Raw genomic sequence first — 22,301 nt, 5'->3', positions numbered from 1 at the left:
TTGTTTTTTCTTTAAAATTTGCGTGTGCGTGGAAGAAGGAAATATCTGGAAGCATAGCTATTCAAGGTAGAAAAATCATTAAAGGATTAATTCAGGGTTTATTAGGTTATAAATGTGTAAGTACTAGTAAAATTCAAGGTAACGTCACAGCTTTGTGGAGTATCAAGCTCGTAATAGATACATAATAAATGTTCTCTGGGTAAAAAACAAATAAGAAAATAAGTAAACTGTTTAGGATTTGAACTTTTTCAGAGATCTTCAAGCCAGAAAAGTTTAATCATCTCAATACATTCACGACAGTGAATGTATGTCGTGAAGGTATATGTATATCCATGTAAGTAACTGGTTTAAATATAGACTATTCCAGATGTTTCTTGTAAGTTTTTAATGTAACTATTTGCTTTTTTTGCAAACCATTTCCGATTGACAACTGAAGTTAAGGCAGGCAGACGTACATTTAAAGCGAAAACTGCAGTGTTTGATGACTTCCCTTTTTTGCTGTTGTTGCGAGTGGCTTTTAGGTAAATGGGGTTGCTTAATATGAAGATGACACATGCTTTCCATTCTTCTGTTGGAGGAAGAAACAATGCAGTAGGATGTAAATACTGCACAGCCAGACCTCAGCTTGAGAGTGGCTTGATGAACTACACATACATTTCCCATGTTGAGTCTACCGTGCCCTTTACTGGAGAGGCTGTCTGCTGAGCGCATAAGGGGTGGAAGCTTGCACGGTGGTTCTTGAACTTTTTGTATCTAAAAAAATTTAAGTTACAGAAGAAGGCAAACAAAAAATACAAGTTTTTAGTAACACCAAAAGGAGAGTACGGAAAGCAGAAGTGTCCCCTGCCATACTTCTCTCTTCCACACCCACTGTATGTTATTATTAATAAAAATTATTATTATTATCTGAAAATAGTTATACATAATAACTTTCATACTTATGCTTTAGAAAGTTAGGAAACAAGATATATGCTTTAAAAGAAAAGGATCATTCTGTGTATTACTCTGTGCTTTTTCGTCAGTAAGATATCTTAGTTCCTAAATTTGTAAAAGCTGTAAACCTGTTGCTTACCTCGTGAAATCTTAAATTGGTGAGAAGTTTAAAAAAAGGAAAAAAAATTAGGAAATTAAGTGCCCTGTGTCAAACGGTGTGATGAGTAATTGGAAATAATGAAAACTTTTAGTATCCTAATTGTTGAGTGTATTTGAGGAAGTGTGACACCTGTCTTGTCATTTTGTCTGTCTTTTTTGTCCTTTTTGGTCTTATTCTCATTTAACTTTAATGGGTGGAATATTCTTTTAACAGACGGAACATATGACCCCACAGTGAATGAATTTGTGACCCCACAGGATTATGTACTCTACTCTTCACTCCTAATATGGTCTGAGATTTAAAATTCATAATTGCTCTCTTTCTCAGAAGGTAATTTTCATACCTAGGCGTTGTTAAGAGAGAAAGTGTTTTTGTCAGGAATGAATCAGAGTTTCAACCAAGTACTTGACACGTATTATAGAGGAGTTAATGATTTTACTGGTCCTTGTATTGGTAATTTCAGTAAGAGCACTTCCATGGTTCTGCCTTAAATTCACCCATCGTATGAAGTATGTCATACTTCAAATGCGGGCAGGGCCTACTTAAATTTAATAATTCCCTCTTACTAAGTAAAGCACCTGGATTCTCTTTGGAAACCAACAACAGGAGCATCACAAGTTTTTTTTTTCTTTCCGAATAAAAATCCTAATGTATATTGAAATACCTCTAGTAGGTTCCTGTAGTTGAAGAACACTTAGTATGAAGTCTAGGTTTGGGGGACCATTTCCAGTATCTGCCTCTTACTGCTCTCTTCTGTGACAGTGGACCACATGGAATCTCAGGGGAGAGGAGGCGGTTAGAAACACTTTCTGATGAAATAAGTTACATAGATGGCATATTGCCTTATTAACTGCAGAGGTAAAACTAGGGGTTTCTTTCCTGGCATTTGTTCTCCTGGGATTTTAATTTCTGTGCACAGAATTTTGTCAAATCATGAAAATGTCAAGTGTGTATTGATTACTGTTTTGAAATCTTGGGATATTGGCATCATAATATACAAGATTTCAAAGGTCTATATGATATCAGTTGCAGAGAATCTTTTTTTAAGTGTGAAGAAAGGCTTCTTTTTATCTAGTAAATAAGGAATCCATTTGCACTGGTATTTCCAGCTTGCTGACTGTTCCTATGTAGGGAGTATTAATTCATTTTAGACACTGGCTTTCAAAGGTCTTTGATCCATGGACTACTTCGCAAGAACCTAAAACCTCGTGGATTTTCTCTCCCAAACACATTTTTGTAAACCAACAAAAATTCCCAAATCTTAACCGGATTAACTGATAAAAGAACAATGCTTTCAAGGAGATACCAGTAGGCCCTGACCCAACTGCCAAGTTATAAATGTTCAAGTCCTCAGTGCTGAGCTCACGTCCTCAGCTTCAAAAGACACAGTACCTTTGCCTTTATTTTCATAAATTATGCTTAGGAGAGCAGGATGGTTGGAGGGTTTGTCCATAATTGGGATACTTGCCTTTAGTTCCCAGTTCCTGGCGTTATTTTAGTTATGACCCCAGGCAAATTGCTTAGCCTTCTTGTGCCTAGGCTTCATATCTTCAGGGTGGAAGTAATTATAGCAGCCTTCCTTTGCTAGGAAGTGGAAAGAAAACACTGCGGGGACTGCGTGAGTGTCCGGGTTGATGATAGCTCATAGTGCCCAGGCCCGGTGTTCAGCAGAACTTTGTAGTAGGACTGGTTTCTTCCAGGTGATTCTTTTTTCCATTTTGTTGTTGCTTTCCTAGCACCCACTGTTTCCTGCTGCTCTTAGGGTGGCAGGTCTTCCATTCAGGTGGAAGGGTTGAATCAGCAGGCCCTGAGCGTCTACCACTCAAGGAGCACCAGGACAAGTTCTGGCTTGCTTCAGCGTAGGACGCACTGTGTTGAGGATGGGGGTGGCCAGTGGAGGGCTCTTCTGTCTGTGGTCCTGTCCCTGGGAGGATGCATCTGCTCTCCACCAGGCGCTAGGCCCTGGCCTCTGCGCCATCACTGCCTGATGCCACTGCTTTCTGGGTGTCTGTTCATCCATTGGGTTCCCTCGTGCTCCCTTTTTGCTCTTCCAAATGCCCCATTGGGAACATCAGGGATATAAGGTTACTTTTTGAAATGTTTTAAGTTCTTCCTGAAAAATGTTTTGGAAATGTCTAGCTCTTCACACGCTGACATTTCCATCTGTTGATATTTTGAAAGAATTCTCCACTATCTTCACAGGGTGAGTTCTCTCTACATTAGATACTTGGTGAAAATTCATTTATTTTTCTCAGTGCAGTGTAGGAAGGATGTTAAGTTGCCTCTGGTGGTTCACCCTGTTCCTTTCTAAGTACATTCCCCTCTCCCCCCTACCGTCCCCCTTTCTCATCATAGCGAAACTTTCTTATTTGGAGACTTACAGACTTTCAGTGCTTCAATTATTTTATCTCTTTCAGTTAATGCAGTGTACATTTGGTTTCATATTCTTCAAGAGTTTTAAATTAAATTTTAAAATAAACCTAGCGAAGGTGAGCATAGTCACCTGGCCTAGCCAAGCCTAGATCAGCCGTGTTTAACCCAGCAGCATGAGTCAGTTTCATCAAAACTGCTTTGAATTCATCTTATTAGAAGTCTTCATTTTCTGATATGTCTGTTTATATCTAGTTTCAAGGTTCTGCATCCTTGTTGCTTTCTTCATGAACTGAAGACTGATCTCTCATCTTGAGTAATAATCTTTCTTAATCATTTAGAACTTGTTCCAGATGCAGTAGAATTTTAGGTTTTTTTTAAACTTTTTTTTTTTTCTGATTAATAAGTTTGCTCACTCTTCCTGTCCATTCTTTAGCTTCTTGTGAAAGCAGTTATATACTTCCCCCAAGATGGGAATTGTCATCTGAAGCATCTTTTTAGTGCTGTCTGAAGTTGTTCTTCGCTTTTCTGGTGCACTTTAAAGGCTGTTTTGCTTGTAGTTACTTATATTGGATGGGTTTCGATGAATCTTTCAAAGACTGAATATTTCTTGAATGTCAACTTGTTCTAAATGCTTAGATTTCTCTTTGCTAAGTTCTTTTGTAAAGGTCTGTATTTTAAGCCTAAGCAAGGAGTTGGAGATTTCCACCTCCTTCTTATTGGCCTCCAGTTTTTCTGTTGCTGATAGTTGGTTCTTGAGTCTGGCCTCCATTAAAGTTGGTTCACATGCTTCAAATTCTTTTTGAATTAGGTTAAACTTGGCAAAATTTTGATGTCTTTTCTCCAGAAGGGCAGGAACTTCAGTAGCTAGTTCTCTGTCTTTATTTGCGTAAGGTAGCCTTTTAATTATTAAAAATCTGACTGACTATAAAGAACACCATCTCCCACAGTAATCCGTGGGCTCTAGGTCTAGTTTAATGTTCTCTAGGAGGGCGGACACTGGCTGGTATGGCGTGTCCAGAACCAGGGCAACACATAGCATCATGGCCATGAGCAGACCCCCTAGGCTGCTCTGAGCCCATGCAGGTTGCCAGGACTCTGATGGCGGCACAGAGCGTAGACAACACCTGCGAGCGTGTGCCCGGAACCAGTCCTGTGTCTGGTAACTAGGGTAGACCTCAGTGCAGGGGAGATAGAGGGGACAAGTACAATAAATTATTGGCTAATGCTTTTTTTTCTCTTGACTGCCTTTTCATTCTGTGGCCCTGGAGGTCTTATGTTACCCAAACAGGCCACAGAAAACTTCCTGCTCTCAGAGCCCCTCCACGTCAGGATGGCCTTGAACGTATGTGGGAAAGGATGGGGGACAGATTATGGAGGACGCTAGAGAGGCTTCAACTTCACCAATTTCACTTTTGAAAAATAAGAAATAAATAATTGGAATTTTAAAAAGTTTTCACTCCTCAAGAATGTGCAGTCCAACTGTGACCAGAGAAAACATGATTTTTTCAAACTCTTGCATGTGGCGAAACGTTGGATGATACAGAAGCTTTCAGGGTGCTTCTGTTCAGAATTATCATCTCTGGAGGTATTAGATGTTGGATGCAGCTTTTCCTCACAGAAGTTGACCCTTAGGCCGTGGGAGATCCAAGCTTTGTCTGGCTCATTTGACAGGTCAGTCTTTTTGGCGATGAGCCCGCAGGTTGGCTGGGAGTTCGCTGGCTTTGGCTGGGCTGGGCATTTCACCTGACTCGGCTGGGCTCACTTCTATGGCTTGGAGTAGGCTAGAGATTGGTCAGTCTGGCGTGGTGAGGCTGGGTGGCTCTGCAGGTCTTGGCTGGATTTCTCATGTGTGTTGAGCTCAGCTGATACAGGCTGGTGTTGCTCAGTGCTTGGCTCTGGCCCTTGAATCTCTCATCCTTGTCTTGTGATCTGTGGTGAAACCTGGTCTGTCCTTCCCATGGTAATGGCAGAGCACAGAACAGCCAGTGTTTTGGCTGTGAGAGCAGTTACCCAATTTGCATTTTTAAAAATTCACCCTGACTGTGAGATGTCGGCATTTCATTTGGTGGCCTTTTCTCTTCTTGAAGGCATGATCCTGAGGGAGACTGTAGGTTTTCTGGAATTGGGATATGGAGTAGGCGTTGATACAGTCACCCATTTCTTCTCTTTCTGTGGCTTGGTTCACAGGTCACTGTGAAGTTGGGACACGTGAGTTGGCAGAGATGAACTCTTACTGCAGTGCACACCAACCCAGAGAAGGCTAAACGAGCATTCCCGCAGTCCTGCACTCGGCTGACCAGGTGAGGAGAAACCCCTCGCGGCATACACTGTCCAGTGGGAATGACGACGGCTTGGGTGTCCAAGGCACTGATTCAGCAGGACCAAATGCTGAGTAACTGCGGGATTCCAGGGAAGCCTCTTCGTATTTGCAGGTCTCCATTTCTCTCTCTCTGAAGAGCAGGAAATATGTGAGTAAACTCCATATTTTGAATCTGGTGGGGCTCAAGCTGGTGTGAAAAGTTCATCTTTGGCAGGACTGAGACAGTTTTTTTCCAAGAGTGCTAATTTTTTTTTTTTTTTTTTAACATATTGTAGAGTTTTCTTGAAAGACTAAATCAACATTTATGTCAAGGTGCAAGGAATTATGCTCTGAGTCATTCTTCCTGCTGTCTTTCCAAACGGTGATAAGCCTTTAATTCTTGTCCTGAAACACCCAGCTGCAGCTGAGAGCTACAGAATTTCAGTCAGCTTGTCAGTTTGTTCTGTAGCTTCTCTCTCCCACCTCTGGGAGACCCTGGCTGCCCTGCCCCTCGGGAAACATCGTGACCCCTTGGGCTGGTGGATGACTGTAGCAAACCTGAGGGGCTGCTGGAGGGAGGTGTCTCTGCTTTGGGAGACTACCACGTGGGTGGAGTGTCTCCCTTTTTTTTTTAAACATTAAATACTTAATGTTTGTTTGTCGTGTAATATATAAACAGACCTTCTTAGCAGACTGTTTTTTTATTTTAAGGAGAGAAGAGCTTATGAACTGGATGAAAAGGTAAGAGTGTGTGTGTGTCCGTTGTTTTGGGGGAGGGTAGAGAAGTGGGCGGGTGATGGTGGCTATCAGATGTTAGAAAGCTTAGCAAAGGCGTGAGTTTCAGCTGGTCAGGAGAACTGTCTCTGTGGGTCTCCCAGATCTAAGCCAGGGAGTTTTTATAGGGATGTCAAATGGACTTCCTGTTTGGGAAGAGGGTTTTCTGTCAGCCTTCTTTGCAGCGTCTGCTTGTTTGTCCCTTAAATGCTGAAGTTCCTTAGATGTCTTCTGTTGCGGCTCTGCACGTTCACGGTATGCAGTCACTCCCAAAACTCAGCTGCGGCCTGTGTGCTGATGAATGTCCGTGCTCGTCTCTCTCCTCATCCCAGACCTTTTTAGCTAATTGTCCATCAGCTTGATTCACCTAGATGACTCACAGGCGGTTCAAGTGAACTTGTTGAAGACAGCATTTCCCATCTTTGCACCTAAACCTGTTTCTTGGCCTTTGTTCTCTATCTATCTCAGTTACCAAAGACAAATTGAGTTTATCTTTGAGTTCCACCCTCTCCCAGTCTCATATCAAGTTTATCCTGCCTATTAATTTTACTTCTTAAATGTATCTTGAGACTATAAACTTCTCTTTACTCCATTTCCACTTTCCTGATTCTCTCTTCATCTCTCTTATGGATCCAGGCAAAACTTCTAATTGATCTCTCACCTGCTAATTGATCCTCTCTAATGAATGATCTGTTTTCAGGCAGCGTGATTCTACTAAAACACTTGTCTGGTCATTATTGCTTTTCTGATTAAAACCGCTGATGGCTTGTCATTACCCTTAAGATAAGTTCCAGATTCCTTAAATTGCCGTACAAGATCCTTTCTATCTGGCCCCTGAAAGCCTTTCATTTATTACATGACCTTCTATTACTGCTGCCTTGCTCTCTATGTCCCTACCTACTGAATATTTTGTAGTTCCTTCCACGTGCTATGCTTCCTCTTTGCTTTAGCCACTTGCTCATGCTGTTCCCTCTACTTGGACCTTTTTCCATTCTTTCCACTCTTTATCTGACTTCTGTATGATTCATACTCTTCCAGGTATCGCTTAAATGAATTTTCTTTGTGTACACCACCTACACACTTTTCTTCCCTCCACTGACATATCTGGATAAGGTGCTCCTCTTAAGTGCTGTCATAGCACCTGTTAATTTACTTACCATGATGAATTGTAATTGCCTGGTTTCTTGTCACTATTCGTCACTAGACAGTTTCTCTTCCTCCTCCCTCTTCTCTCTCCCTCCCCCTCCTTCTTCTTCTTCTTCTTCTTCTTTTTAAAAATTATTATATCCTGGAACATAGAGAATCCTCAGTAAATATTTGCTGAGGGAACGGATGGGTGGACATACGAATGAGTGAATGAGTGAATGAGTGAATGAATGCATGCATGGTAGCTTTCCCAGGGCGCTTGACATCTGTTACCAGTGTCACTTGTGCCGGAGGTTCATATGTTCTCCATATCTGTAATTAAATTCCTACTGTGACCTTATAAACTTTCCATACTAACATTGAACTTTGCCGTGTTTGTAAGTTTTCTGTTCTTTCTGTTGGTATTTTTTCTGTGCGCAGTTTATGAAACAATCTATTTGTTGGTTTTCTTAAAAATCTGACTTTTACCTATTGTAAATAGGTTTACAGGTTTAGAGACTATTCATTTAAAACATTATGAACGTGTGAAAAATCTCACATTTCCTCTAATAAAAATGTTTAAAAAAAAAAAAACCCACAGGATTAAAAAGGTCACATGGTATTATCATTTGTTTTCCTTTCACTGTCTCTTACCATATATATTTGAATGAAGCCATATAGATGTGTATATGTGTGTGTGTGTGTGTGTGTGTGTGTGTGTGTGTGTGTATTTGTCTTAATTAGACAATTTAATAGTAAATTAGATCTAATATAAAAGTAGCTTGTTTCTTGTTTTTAGGAATTTCCAGTTTGGACCATTATATAATAGATTGCCTCTTTTTTGCTTCTGTCAGACAAATGGACTGAGGCCTAACGCATTGTAGATTTTAGAAAACAGAACATTTCCTAATGGTTTTAAAACTTGCATAATGATAGAAAATAATTTCCTTTATACTTTCACTGCTTTTAAACTCTGAATTTCTGTTCGCATATAAGCAGTATTGCATTATTTGGATTGTAATGTTCAACTTATTATAACATTATAATATATAATATGTACAATTATCAGTTTAGATAATTTTCTTAGGTTCAGGAAGAGGAAAACAAGAAAGTCTTATTAAGAGTATGATCAATTGGGTAGCACTTAAAAGAGTTCAAAGAATTTTCTGGATTTCTGCTTTGAGGTCTTGTCTTGAGCCCGTGCAATTACCTCCTCTTCGTCCCCACAATCCACTGAAATGGGAAGAAATTAAACAGAGAGAGAAGAAAAGAAAAGAGGAAACTTTGTAGGACTGCTGTAAAAGAGGAAAGTGTACCACTGACGTATAAGAAATATGGAACTTGGGGAATATGTGAAGCAGAAAGGACCAAATGGAAGCAGAAACCAATCGGACTTGAATAGCAGGTAAGTTGGTGCCTCTTGAGAAGTAAGTGGAGAGTGTCCTCAGGGTAACCTGAAAAAGTTTCCTTTTTGGAGCAACAGGTTTGAACAAGGGTGTGCTATAGGGGTCATGGGTGACGGGGATATTACATTATTTTAGAAGGTGTACCAGTGATCCACATGCTGTGTTTCCCTGGGTTTTGTTTTACACGGAGAGTGTACGAGATGAAGAGCTTGTAGGCCAAGGAGGAAATAAAAATAAAAGTCAAAGGTATTTAGAAATTATTAAAATGGGACAGTCACCTACGAGAAGCTGTGGAATGTGGTCAAAGCCATACACAGAAAATAACTTGTCTTAATTTCTTTTAAATTTGAAGTGTAGTTGATTTACAATCAACTATTACATTAGTTTCAGGTATACAACATAGTGACTCAGTATTTTTATAGATAATACTCATATGAAGTTATTATGAAATATTGGCTATATTCCCTGTGGTGCACATTACATCCTTGTATGTTACTCATTTTATACCTAGTAGTTTGTACCTCTTAATCCCCTTCGCCTGTCTTGCCCCATTCCTCTTCCCTCTGCCCATTGGTAACCAGTTTGTTCTCTGTATGTGTGAGTCTGTTTCTGTTTTGTTACATTCATTCGTTTGTTTTATTTTTTAGATTCCACATATAGTAGAGGAAAGACTGAAGATAAATGAACCCATCCACGTTTGTCACCCAGTGGTTATATCGAGTGCAGTGTTGAGAAGGCGTGTGAAGGTGAGTCTGTACTGAATGGGGAGCTCTGCTGTTAGTGAGTAGTGACTTCAGGGTTCAACGGATTTTTCAGATGAGCTGAGTAAAACTGCTAAGAGTCTGATAATTCCTATATCGCTCCAAAGCACAGAATGACAGGAAGTTTCCCCAGTAATTTTTTTGAGGCAGGCATAATTCTGGTCCCCAAATTTGCTGAAGAAAGCACTCAAAAGAAAACTAAAGAAAAAATTCAATTATAAAGATGTAGATACCTTAAATAAAATATTTTAAATATTTCCACTGTAAACAGTTTCAAGTAAGCAGAAACACTGTGCACAGTGAAATACAGAACTCGTGGTACCTACACGTGATAAAAGAAGCTCCTTTGCAGAAATTGAAGAATTTATATTATAATTCACAGATGAGGTGGTGAATAACATCCGCCCGGCTTTGCCGCGTGGGGCGGTTCACAGGGTGGGCAGTGTTGCTGACCTGCTTCCCCAGAGCCTGGGAGGAATCACCAGCATCCCCACCAGGAGTCGGAGAACTAGGTGAAAGCTCAGGCAGGAAGTCCAGCACCTGATTTTGAAGGTCAGACTTACATTTGGTATTGGTTGAGTTGGTTATCTGTATGTCTGTCTTATCATGAGATAAGAACTATAATGATTCACCTTTGTTGCCATCTAGTACAGACATTTCCATAAAGCAAGCGCTAAGAAAATCCTTGTTAATTGAATCTAATCACAGGAGCTGTGGAATAGTGGGACACTCACGGGTCTTGGAGACAAGGATTTGGTTTCATTCAAGCCAGGCTGCTAGTGGGTATCTGCTTTTGTCGCGTTACTTCCCTCATGACTCGGCTGGGACACCCCCTCTGGGGAGCCTCCTCGATGCCCCCGCATCCTGAGCGAGCTCACTTGTGTGCTGCCACAGCCCCGTGCTTCCCCCTTCTGGGGCCCTTCGCTTCTCCTGTGTTTCCTCTGTGAGACAGTGGTGCTTGAGGCCAGAGACTCTGTGCTTTGCAGCCCTGTATCTGCAGAGAACAGCCCTCGTCTGGACACAGTAAGGGCTGACCACACTTGATACATGAACGAGGGATTTAACTTCCCTGAACTTAATTTTTCTCCATTTGAAAAATGAGAACGTTAATAATACATGAGATGAAGTAAGTCAGAAAGAGAAAAACAAATATCTTATATTAACGCATATATGTGGAACCTCGAAAAATGGTACAGATGAACTGGTTTGCAGGGCAGAAGTTGAGACACAGATGTAGAGAACAAACGTATGGACACCAAGGGGGGAAAACCGTGGGGGGGTGGGGATGGTGGTGTGCTGAATTGGGTGTTTGGGATTGACATGTATACACTGATGTGTATAAAATGGATGACTAATAAGAACCTGCTGTAAAAAAAAATAATAATAATACATGAGAATGGGGTTTTCAGTAATCTTCCTTAGAAAATCTGGCCCTTTCATAAGAAAGGCAGTAGGTTTTGTTTATTGAACACCTATTATATGTGCCAGGCACTGACCAGGCACTGTGTATTATTATCATTCTCTCTTATCCTTCCACGTTTGTGAGGTAGGTGCTATTATCTCCATCTTACAGATGCTTGGAGACGTGAAGAAGCTGCCCCAACTAGATAGCAAGCAAGTCCGGCAGAGCCAGGGTTTGAATCCCAAGTCTGTAATTGTTCCACTGTAGAACTGATGTTTCTATGGGAAGCTCAGTTTGGGTTGTCGTCAGTAGGTCTCCTCATGGGTACCCTGGCTGTGTAATTATGGTCTGTAAAAGGTCGATCGTGAAAGTTGAGCTGGTGAAATCCAGCCTTGAATACATTGCTGGGCACATGGTAATTGCATGCTCAATATAATAGTTGAATTAAATAATGAATTAGTTAATTAATAGAAAACCCATGAATGTTATTCTTAGTAATTTATGTAATAAGCCAAGAGACTGTTTATATGTGTGTGATTCAAGAGTGTTTAAACACCCACACCTTCAGTTCAGATGACGTGCAAATATTCCTAGGAAGGTAAAACTGGAATTTGATTTTCATTTAGTGAGCGAAAAAACGTGAAATAAAAGGATTGGCTAGTCATCTGGGGATCTCATTAAAAATGAAAATCCCTATATTCCATTCCCAGAGTTTGTTATTTTTATACTCTCCTCTTGTGGATGTGAAATAAAATGCTTTGTAAATTGTGGAGTGCTGGACACACTTAATATATTACCAAGAAACTCTGTGTGTGTGTGTGTGTGTGTGTGTGTGTGTGTGTGTGTGTGTTTCCCATGAAGGTGGAGAAAGTATCCTTTGGGATCTGTTGAAAGTGAAGGAAGAGAACAGTTAAGAGACTCAGTTAAATCAGAAAAGAAAGGGGCTCTTTCATTCAGTGAAAGGAGTGTTTCTTTCGTCAGTATCTCCCCCAGAAGCAAGTCTGGTTGACTAAAATTTAACAAAGAGATCCCATGGGCGTGTTTGGTTATTTCGCGGTTGAGGCATCCTCGGTTACCCCAGGTGATAGCAGTGTATTGTCACTATGTACACGCAGTCTGAAGGGAGAGCCAGGAAACTCTGAGCAAGGCTGCAGTGCTCAAAATCTGGCCCAGCTCTGGGAGCCAAGGGTGATTCTACTTGTCTATCATGCTTGTGACTCAGCGCTCCTCTCCTTGCTTCCCTTTGTAGATGTCTTCCTATTCCATAATTGATTACTACTTTTGCCTCTCCTTGTTTCTGCCTAATGGCTTCTGCTTACTGCCTTCTGTCTTTAAAAATACCAGTAAGCAACATTTATTGAGGCTTACTGTGTGCCAAGCAGAATTTCACCTTTATTCTCAGAACAACCTTTTGAGGTAGGAAGAGGGTGTCCTTCTTATCTGAGCGTTCATTACTATAGTCTCCACACTGAGTGCACAGGGATGCTAAGGCCATCAGAATAGGAAAACATCCACTAATGAGTTGAAAACCAATGCATTTTACACTCAAAACCCTCTCCCCACTTCATAGTAGCCTTGGTAATTAACAATCACTAACATACAATGCACATGTAATGCAAAGCCTAATAGCAAAATTTGCAAAAGATGCAGAATGTCACAAGGTCGATGTCAATAGGAAAGTCATTGGTAAAAGACCGTCTGAGAATGTGGCCAGTTAACAATTAGAGAAGAGGAAATCGACAAGGTCTGTGTTAATTTTGCTGCTTGAGAACTAGTTTTGCTGTTCTGAAATACATTTTGGAAATCTTTGGTATGTGCACTATTGTATAATTGAGTGTAGGCATTAACGTAGGCCAGATTTTTATCCTTTTCAGGTGTGTCAGGCTTTCATGGAATAAGAATTAGGCTTCTGGAACATAAAGTCAGTGATTTTTGACTGATATATGCTCATGGGGTTAGGGAAACATGAATACTTGGAGTCCTTAAAAACTGAGGGTCATCTAAGATCTATAAATGATGGAGCTGTTGACTATTAGTAGGCCCAAATGGTGTCTTTGGCTTTCACTGTAAAGTCCTGCTAATAGCATCTTACTTTTATATAGGATATTACAATTCGAGATTATTTTCACGTATATTATCTCATTTCATGGTTATTTATAACTATAAATGTATAAACATTGGGGTGCATGTATCTTTTTGAGTTATAGTTTTCTCCAGATATATGCCCAGGAGTGGGATTGCTGGATCATATAGTAGCTCTATTTTTAGTTTTTTAAGGAACCTCTGTACTGTCCTCTGTAGTGGCTGTACCAATTTACATTCCCACCAACAGTGTAGGAAGGTTCCTTTTTCTCCACACTGTCTCTAGCTTTCTTTTTTTTCTTTTTTTGGCTGCACTGTGTGGCATGAAGGATCTTAGTTCCCTAACCAGGGGTAAAACCCGCGCCCCCTGCAGTGGAAGCATGGGGTCTTAACCACTGGACTGCTAGGGAAGTCCCTCTCTAGCATTTATTATTTGTAGACATTTTGATGCTGGCTATTCTGACCTGTGTGAGGTCATACCTCACTGTAGTTTTGATTTGCATTTCTCTAGTAATTAATTAGCAATGTTGAGCATTTTTTTTCATGTGCCTGTTGGCCATCAGTCTGTCTTCTTTGGAGAAATGTCTATTTAGATCTTCTGCCCATTTTTTGATTGGGTTGTTTGTTTTTTGGATATTGAGCTGTATGAGCAGTTTGTATATTTTGGAAATTAATCCCTTGTCAGTTGAATTGTTTGCAAATATTTTCTCCCATTCTGTAGGTTGTCTTTTCATTTTGTGTATGGTTTCCTTTGCTGTGCAAAAGCTTTTAAGTTTAATTAGGCCCCATTTGTTTATTTTTGTTTTTATTTCCATTACTCAAGGAGACAGATCCAAAAAACATTGCTGCGATTTATGTCAAAAGAGTGTTCTGCCTATGTTTTCCTTGAGGAGCTTTATAGTAATCTGGTCTTACATTTAGGTCTTTAATCTATTTTGAGTTTATTTTTGTATATGTGTTAGAGAATGTTCGAATTTCATTCTTTTACATGTAGCTGTCTAGTTTTTCCAGCACCACTTATTGAAGAGACTGTCTTTTCTCCATTGTATGTTCTTGCCTCCTTTGTCATAGATTAATTGACCATAAGTGCGTGGGTTTATTTCTGGGCTTTCTATCCTGTTCCATTGATTTATATGTCTGTTTTTGTGCCAGTACCGTACTGTCTTGATTACTATAGCTTTGTAGTATAGTCTGAAGTCAGGGAGCCTGATTCCTCCAGCTCTGTTTTTCTTTCTCAAGATTGCTTTGGCTATTCGGGGTCTTTTGTGTTTCTGTAGAAATTTAAAAAAATTTTGTTCTAGTTCTGTGAAAAATGCCATTGGTAATTTGATAGGGATTGCATTGAATCTGTAGATTGTCTTGTGTAGAATGGTCATTTTAACAATACTGATTCTTCCAATCCAAGAACACAGTGTATCTTTCCATCTGTTTGTGTGGTCTTCAGTTTCTTTCATCAGCATCTTATAGTTTTTTGGAGTACAGGTCTTCTGTCTCCTTAGGTAGGTTTATTCCTAGGTATTTTATTCTTTTTGATGCATTGGTAAATGGGATTGTTTCCTTAATTTCTCTTTGTGCTATTTCGTTGTTAGTATATGGAAATGTGACAGATTTCTGTGTATTAATTTTGTATCCTGCAACTTTACTGAATTCATTGATGAGCTCTAGTAGCTTTCTGGTAGCTTCCTTAGGATTTTCTGTGTATAGTATCATGTTGTCTGCAAACAGTGGTATCTTTTCTTTGAAAAGATAAACGAAATTGATAAATCTTTAGCCAGACTCATCAAGAAAAAAAGAGAGAGGGCCCAAATCAATAAAATCAGAAATGAAAAAGGAGAAGTTACAGGATATAAAGCATCATAAGAGACTACTATGAGCAACTATGCACCAATAAAATGGACAACCTACAAGAAATGGACAAAGTCTTAGAAAGGTACAGTCTCCCAGGACTGAACCAGGAAAAAATGGAAAATGCAAACAGACCAATTAACTACCGAAATTGAATCAGTAATTTAAAAACTCCCAACAAACAAAAGTACAGGACCAGATGGCTCTACAGGTGAATTCTACCACACATTTAGAGAAGAGTTAACACCTATCCTTCTGAAACTATTCCAAAAAATTGCAGAGGAAGGAACACTTCTGAACTCATTCTATGAGGCCACCATCACCCTAATACCAAAATCAGCAATGTGTTTTGTTGCAATTTTTTTTTCTTTTTTAAAATTGGTTTGTTAACCATGATAAATCACATAGGTCAGTACAGTTTTTGTACTTTTCTCTTTGTGAAAAATAATATGTGGTCCTAAGCATTTACTTAAAAAAATAAGTCAAAAACAAAACAAGACAACTCCAGTCAGGAGAGACTTAGTCTTGGAGTGATTGATAGCTGATCATATGCTAATAGTTTCGTCTGCTCAAAATTAATGGTATACTTTACTTGTAACCACAGTTTAAGCTTAAGGGTTTTTCTGTGGGTGCTAGGCAAAGAACAGTGTTCAAAATTTTTGTGAGTCTTTACATTTCTGACTGCTGCCCTTTATTATTCTTAAGTATTTAGGAAAGAGTTGTTTCTGCAGAAAGGTTGGTTACTGGTGATAAGTGTAAGTAACCTGCGGTTTTGTTGTAGGTAATTATTTGAAGTGGAAAAGTCCTGAAGGTTGGATTGATGTTATCCTGTTACCCACTTCATGTTTAAACCAAATTTATTGACTGAAAAATTTAGCTTAGGAGCCTCTTTTAGAGAGCTCCTGAAATAGATGAAAGCTTTTTTTAGACATGCCCTTGCTCCCAGTGCTTATCAGAATGGTGTTTTTGTGACTCTTGGCACATTATACTTTTCTGATTTTCCTGACTGGTCATTTGAGGACAAATTAAGAGAAGACTCAGGATGAAGGGAAAAAATGTCTCTGAAGGCAGTTGTATCTGGTTCTAAGGTATAATAAAAAGCTGTTGAAATACCATGTCTGACTTTAAAACAGAAAAATATCTGTGACTTTCTGAGACCTGATCTATAGCCAGGGAGAAGAGACCATCAGTCTCCCAGAGTTTCTATGGGATTAAAGTTCCTGTCTTGTCAAGAAAAACACACGCAGAAAAACATTCCATTCCCCTGAATAGGACCAAACATGGCTCAAATATACTAACATCTTATATATAGTTATTTTATAAAAATATTTATTAGGCTTTGGTCATATGTTTGATTTAACTAACTTTATGTAGCTGAATCATCCCAGCATATGACTAAATAGAATTTCTGGCTAAGTGTTCAATTTTTTTTTCACTCTTGTACATTATTATCTTATATTTTTAAGACCATCAAAATCTTAAATTAAACAAAGTTTAATTTTTTTATTCAAAAAATTTTTTTTTGCCGCACCACACAGCTTGTGGGATCTTAGTTCCCCGACCAGGGATCGAACCATTGCCCCCTGCAGTGGAAGCGCAGAGTCCTAATCACTGGACTGCCAGGGAGTTCCCAAACAAAGTTTAATTTAACCAATTGAAATCATTGAGAATGTTTATGTTTAAATTTGTATAGTGTTTTAAAATATTTCAGATAAGGTGATATTTGCTGTATCAACAATTTAGGCATACATAGAAGTCACGATAGTTACTAAGGTTTTTATGAAATCAAAGAAAGAATAATGAGATATATTCATGTCAGGCAGGAAGAAATTTTTCTCTACTCTTCTAGGTTCTTCTGGCTGGTCTAAGAATTCAAGTGACATGAGACACATTAACAGGAGAAAATCAAACAAAATTTTAACAACATATGTACAATGGGAGAGACCCAAAAAAACTGAATAACTCCTCAAATGGCTGAAACCCTCACCCTTAAATACCATCTTCAGCTAAAGACAAAAGAGGATGTTGGGGGTCGTGGTTTGGGATTTAAAGGGGAGGAAGGCAATGCACATGGAGATGGAAAAACAAATGTTTGGTGAATAAATGTTTGCTGGGCCAGGAAGAGACATGATGGGACACAGAGAGGAATTTGCTAGGTTCCTCCCTGTCTACACACCTAGTTCCTACTATAGTTCCTGCTATACTAGTTCCTACTATATACGGGGATACGGGGGATAGCTCCCTTCCTGGAATAGGCCCTCTATCTAAATGTTTTTTAGGCAATTATGGGGAAGATCAGAGTTTCTTCCTGAGTCTTTTGGGCCTTGATTGTTTTCAGTTCAAAATAATCCGCTTGCCAAAGAGACATTTTGAGGTGGCAGGTTTTGCTCCCCTACACTCACAAGGGAGGTGCCGTAGCGTCGGGGAAAAAACACAAGGTTTGCATCATCCTGGTTCTGTTATTTATAACTTTGGTTTAGTCTGGGTCCCTGTTCTCTCAATTATAAAATAATCTTTACCTCAGATGGTGTTTGGCATATGTATTAATTTCTGCCTTCTTATGTATTTAATGTGCTATATTAGTTCATACTTGTAAAATATGATTATATAAATTAATAGGCTTTTTAAATTATAAAATGTCATAATATGTTGCTTATATTTGTTTCACAAATTTGTTTTTAGGATCAATGAGTCAAGAATTCTGACTTTTCAAAATTCTTTAGTGTTTTTCCTTCTTTCCAGCAACTTTGTATTAGAATAGGTAAGCCAGAAGCATTTGGATTTTAAAGAAAACCTGATAAAATCACATCAGTCTTTGTTGGGAGGATGGTCATTGTAGTCAAACTTCTTCATCTTTTTGGGGGGACTTGATTCCTGTTTTGTGCTGCATGAAAGCTGACAAAGTGTGTTGGTAAGACTCAACTGATAAAATAGGACCCACATTCACTGTATCTCCGAGGACCCTTGGCGTTACAGTGGTCCCTCATATCTGCAGGGTAGTGGGGGGACTGTTTCCACGTATCTCCCCCCACCCCCATACCAAAATTCGAAGATGCTCAAGGTCTCTATATAAAATGGTGCAGTATTTGCATATAGCCTGTGCACACCCTCCTATATAGTTTAAATCATCTCTAGATTACTTATAATGCCTAATACAATGTAAACGTTATGTAAATAGTTGCTGACCCTGGCAAATTCAAGGTTTGCTTTTTGGAACTTTCTGGGATTTTTTTTTTCCCCTGAATATTTTCAGTCCATGATTGGTTGAATCTGTGCATATGGAACCCTCGGATATGGAGGGCTACTGTATTTGGATGCGGTAGGTGGAAGTGAGGGACCTAATTTCCTTCTGGATTATTTTCTTTCCCCTCTCCCTTGAAATCACTGCTGCAGGTGGTGTATCTATGTAATGGTCTGGTGGCCTGGGCAGTACCTGGCGGGGGGAAGGGTGACGTTTAGGAGAGACAGCAATGAAGACTAAGGACTCAGTGACGTAGTCTCTAACTGTTAAATTCTGAAATTAGTACTTGATAGATAAGAGCAGAGATGTCACTTTAAAGAACTGGTTGATTTTGTCCCCAGGGGATATTTGACAATGCCTGGGGACATTTCTGATTGACTTAGCTGTTCTTAGCAACTGTTCTTTCCTCTCAAACTCCTACCACCCTGCCTCACTCCACCCCAAGCCAATCCTCTTTTCCTTAGTGCTGTTGCCATGAACTACCTCAAAACCATGAAACAAAGCATCATCATGCATTGCAGAAGTAAATATTAATGGGAAACACAGGAGAAACAGCGTGTATGTGTGTGTGCGCGCGCGCGTGTGCGCGTGCGTGCCTGCACTACTGGCATAGCGGGTAGAGGCCAGCGATGCTGCTGAACTATCTGCAGTGCACAGGACAGCCCTTTACAGCAAAGAATTATCTGGGTAAAGATGTCAATAGCGCTGAGGTTGAAAAACCCTGTTTTAATAGAACAACCGACTTTCCAGCTAGTGACTCTTGACTATAAAGGATTGAAGGTATTAATATGTCATTCAAAAAACGTGTTGATTGGAATAATGCAGTTTAGAACATTTCAGGAAAAATTGTAGAAAAACAGAAAGACAAAGTTTGGCAATAACTATCCAAGCACAGGGAAACTTTCATTCATTCATTCATTTAGCAAATATTTACTAAATGCCTGCTGGGAGCCAGACCACGTTCTAGGTGTTCAACATGAAGTATGGGGCTGTTTGGTGACTCTTTCCTTATTAAGAGGATGGACCTGTAAGTCCGTTAGATCTAAAGTCATAGAATATGCAGCCATAAAATTAACTGCCCTATCGCCATTCTGAGTCCATCCTCACCAAACTCATCTGAAAATTTTGTTTCCATGAAGCATGTGTCCAAAAGTGCACTATTTAGACCAAATGACAGTTGCATTCCTCTGTGTAAAGGGTCCATTGGCAATTAATCTCTATAGGCCTGGTTTGTATAAATTAGCATCCCTGAGTTTTATTACTCTGAGACATTGCTAATGTAGTTTCTGGTCCTGTGTGGTTGAGTGCCAAAGAAGTTTACTGAGGTACATAAAGCATTGTGGGCGCTGCATGGGTGGCCATGTTATTCTTTTCCTGAGTTCCTACCATTTTTCAGTATGTACCTTAATTGACCTTCCAACAGTAAATTATTTATTTTTAGAGGAAAAGAAAATAAATGAAAATATTCAACTTGTTCTCAGGACTTACAGCCTTCTTTTTGGGATGTGTTGTTAGTATTACTTTTTGTTGACCGGGATTTGTATAGCCTATTGCCATCATGGACTCAGTCATTTTTATATAAAAAGATATTACCCAGCTCAAAATAATGCCCTTTCTTTGAACGCCTGCAGCATTTATTGTTGGAATACTTAACTTTGAGCTTACTTTCATTTTGACTTTTGTTGTCATTGAAATTCGTATGTATTTCGTTATAACCGAAGTAGAGTATAAACTCTAAGAGTGTGTAAATCAGGGTCTATAACTTCTTGGAAACTTCTAGGAGCCTTACATTATCTGGGTACTGCTTAGGTAATCAGTGATACTAGCTACTGTTTACCCAGTATGGACAAGGCATCAAGGGCTTTGTAGGAGTTATCTTGCAAGCAGTGAGTTTGTTCAGATTTATTATGCGTTTTGGAGACCCAGAAGAGAGTTAAATGACCCAGAGTAGAGTTCAAAAAAATGCTCCTACTATTTACCAGAAGATGTAGATGACTCTAAATCTCTATTTCACAATCTGTGGCAGCCCATCTTTTTTTCTTTCTCATCTCCAGATATCCCTATGGGTCCCCAGGATTGCTTAGTCCAGTGAAGTTGTCCCAAGTTTCTGTCTCCTGAAGTTGGGAGAGTATGCTGAATGGCATCGTTCTGAGCTGCTGTTGCAGACGTTGCTGCTCTGGGTGTCCCTTCCAAAATCCAGGCAGTCTGGGCAGACCAGAGCAAGTGCCCTTTCACTGCAGCTGCTGCCTGTCTGCACTGCGGTTTTTCAGGTCATCAGCCATGATCTGTGCTCAGAATCGGACCTCTCTTACTAGCTTCCCACAAAATGGGAACCCCCAAACACTGCTAATTGAGACTCCAACACCCGGACAAGCAAGTCCAGTAGTCCACAGGGTATTACCCAAGGTCACGCCCCGTTGGCTAGTACCAGAATTAGCCTTTTGGGGTGGAGATTTGTCTCTTTCTGGTGTTCAGACACCAGAGGCAGAGACATTTACTACGTCTCCCACACCACCAGGAACTGGAAGAGCTGGCTCTCCCTAGCCTCTTGTCCCAGCGCACTTTGTTTTCGGAAGCTTGTTTGGTCCTTTTGCATTGGAAAGGGTCTGGGAAACAGGATCCTCACTGAGGTCACCTTTCAGATTTCACCAGTTGAAGTGAGAACTCAGTTCACTGCACGTGTCTCACATACTATTAGGCAAGACCAGGGTAGTAGCTAGAAGTACAAAATGAGGATCTACCAAATTCATCCTGGTTTATTTTAATGTAACTATTAATAAGCCTTGGTATTAAAGTAAAAGATAAGTCTGGGACAAATACAAAAGTGGGTAGGACATCAGGATAACAGATGCAGACCTGGACCACCCAGGCAAACGGGGATGTGAACTTATTCTAAGGAGAAGGGTCTTGATCGCATCCAGAAAAAGAAGGTGCCGAAGTGTATTGAGCGACGGGGAGGGCCTCACAAAATCGCGTAGGTAGAGACGAACGAGACGGTGTGGGCGCTTCTAGGCCACGGTGAAGGTTTTGGATTTTATTTTAGGTGTAATGGAAAGTCCTTGGAGAGTTTTCACCAGGGGAGCAACGTGATCTGATACGCACTTTAAAAGTCTACGCTTTTTTTTTTTTTATGGAATATAGAATTTTTGGTGCAAGAATGATGTGTGGGCAAGCAGAAGGAGAGTTTAGTAGCCCAGGTGAAGGTGGCTTAGATGATAAAGAATGGAATTGTCATCGAAAAATTAATCAGTCGATCTAAGAAAGAAATGGAAAATTTTATTCAAGCCAAATTTGAGGATTATAGCCCAGGAAGAGCATCTCAGAAAGCTCTGAGAACTGTGGGTTAGAAGTCAGGTCGCAATTATATGAGGTTGTTTGTTTGTTTTTGAGACTGAGAGCTGTACACCAAATAACATATTATTGACATTTTACGTAATCCAGATCTAAGCGTCGTCCTGGTGGGTCATGTGACCCCTTACAAGATCAAGAAAGAACATTACCTTTTAAGGAGTTGTCTTGTTGATGCTGGGAGAATGTTGCTCTTTACGGCTGACCAGGTATTCCTGCCGATGGTGGAGGTATGGTTGATGCATGATGCAGGTACACAACACACAGCGGGGGGAGAGAGGAGGCCAAGGGGCAGGGAAGATGTTTTATGTTTAAATTTTTCTTGTCTTGCCATGAAATATGAATTTTATTTCACAGAATGAAATGGTTAGAGTTAGGATATATTTCAGAGTTATGACTGTTGATATGATATGAGGTAATTTGGGGTGTGAGAGAAAAAGAATAAAAAGTAACTATTAGGTTTCTGGCTTGAGTAACTAGGTGGGCTGTAGTGTCATTTGCTAATAAGGTGAACGTGGTAGATGAACATATATGGGGGAAAATCAAGAGTTC

At 39.9% G+C, this 22,301-nt stretch overlaps 1 long non-coding RNA gene across 6 annotated transcripts in view; it reads left to right on the top strand.

Annotated features, from left to right (window-relative positions):
- LOC132354178 (uncharacterized) overlaps positions 1-22,301 on the top strand; it is a 359,922-nt gene that overhangs the window by 1,773 nt on the left and 335,848 nt on the right. For 5 of the 6 annotated variants that reach the window (XR_009499206.1, XR_009499202.1, XR_009499203.1 and 2 more), the window contains exons 2-5: positions 5,654-5,766; positions 6,477-6,506; positions 8,849-9,069; positions 9,718-9,816. This is a non-coding gene — a long non-coding RNA (uncharacterized LOC132354178). Of the gene's footprint in view, positions 1-5,653; positions 5,935-6,476; positions 6,507-8,848; positions 9,070-9,717; positions 9,817-22,301 lie in introns of all 6 variants that reach the window. The other variant, XR_009499204.1, reaches the window with a different exon arrangement.

This window comes from Balaenoptera ricei, chromosome 1, assembly GCF_028023285.1.
Source record: "Balaenoptera ricei isolate mBalRic1 chromosome 1, mBalRic1.hap2, whole genome shotgun sequence".
Taxonomy (NCBI): domain Eukaryota; kingdom Metazoa; phylum Chordata; class Mammalia; order Artiodactyla; family Balaenopteridae; genus Balaenoptera; species Balaenoptera ricei.
This window is presented reverse-complemented; position numbering and strand designations above follow the sequence as displayed.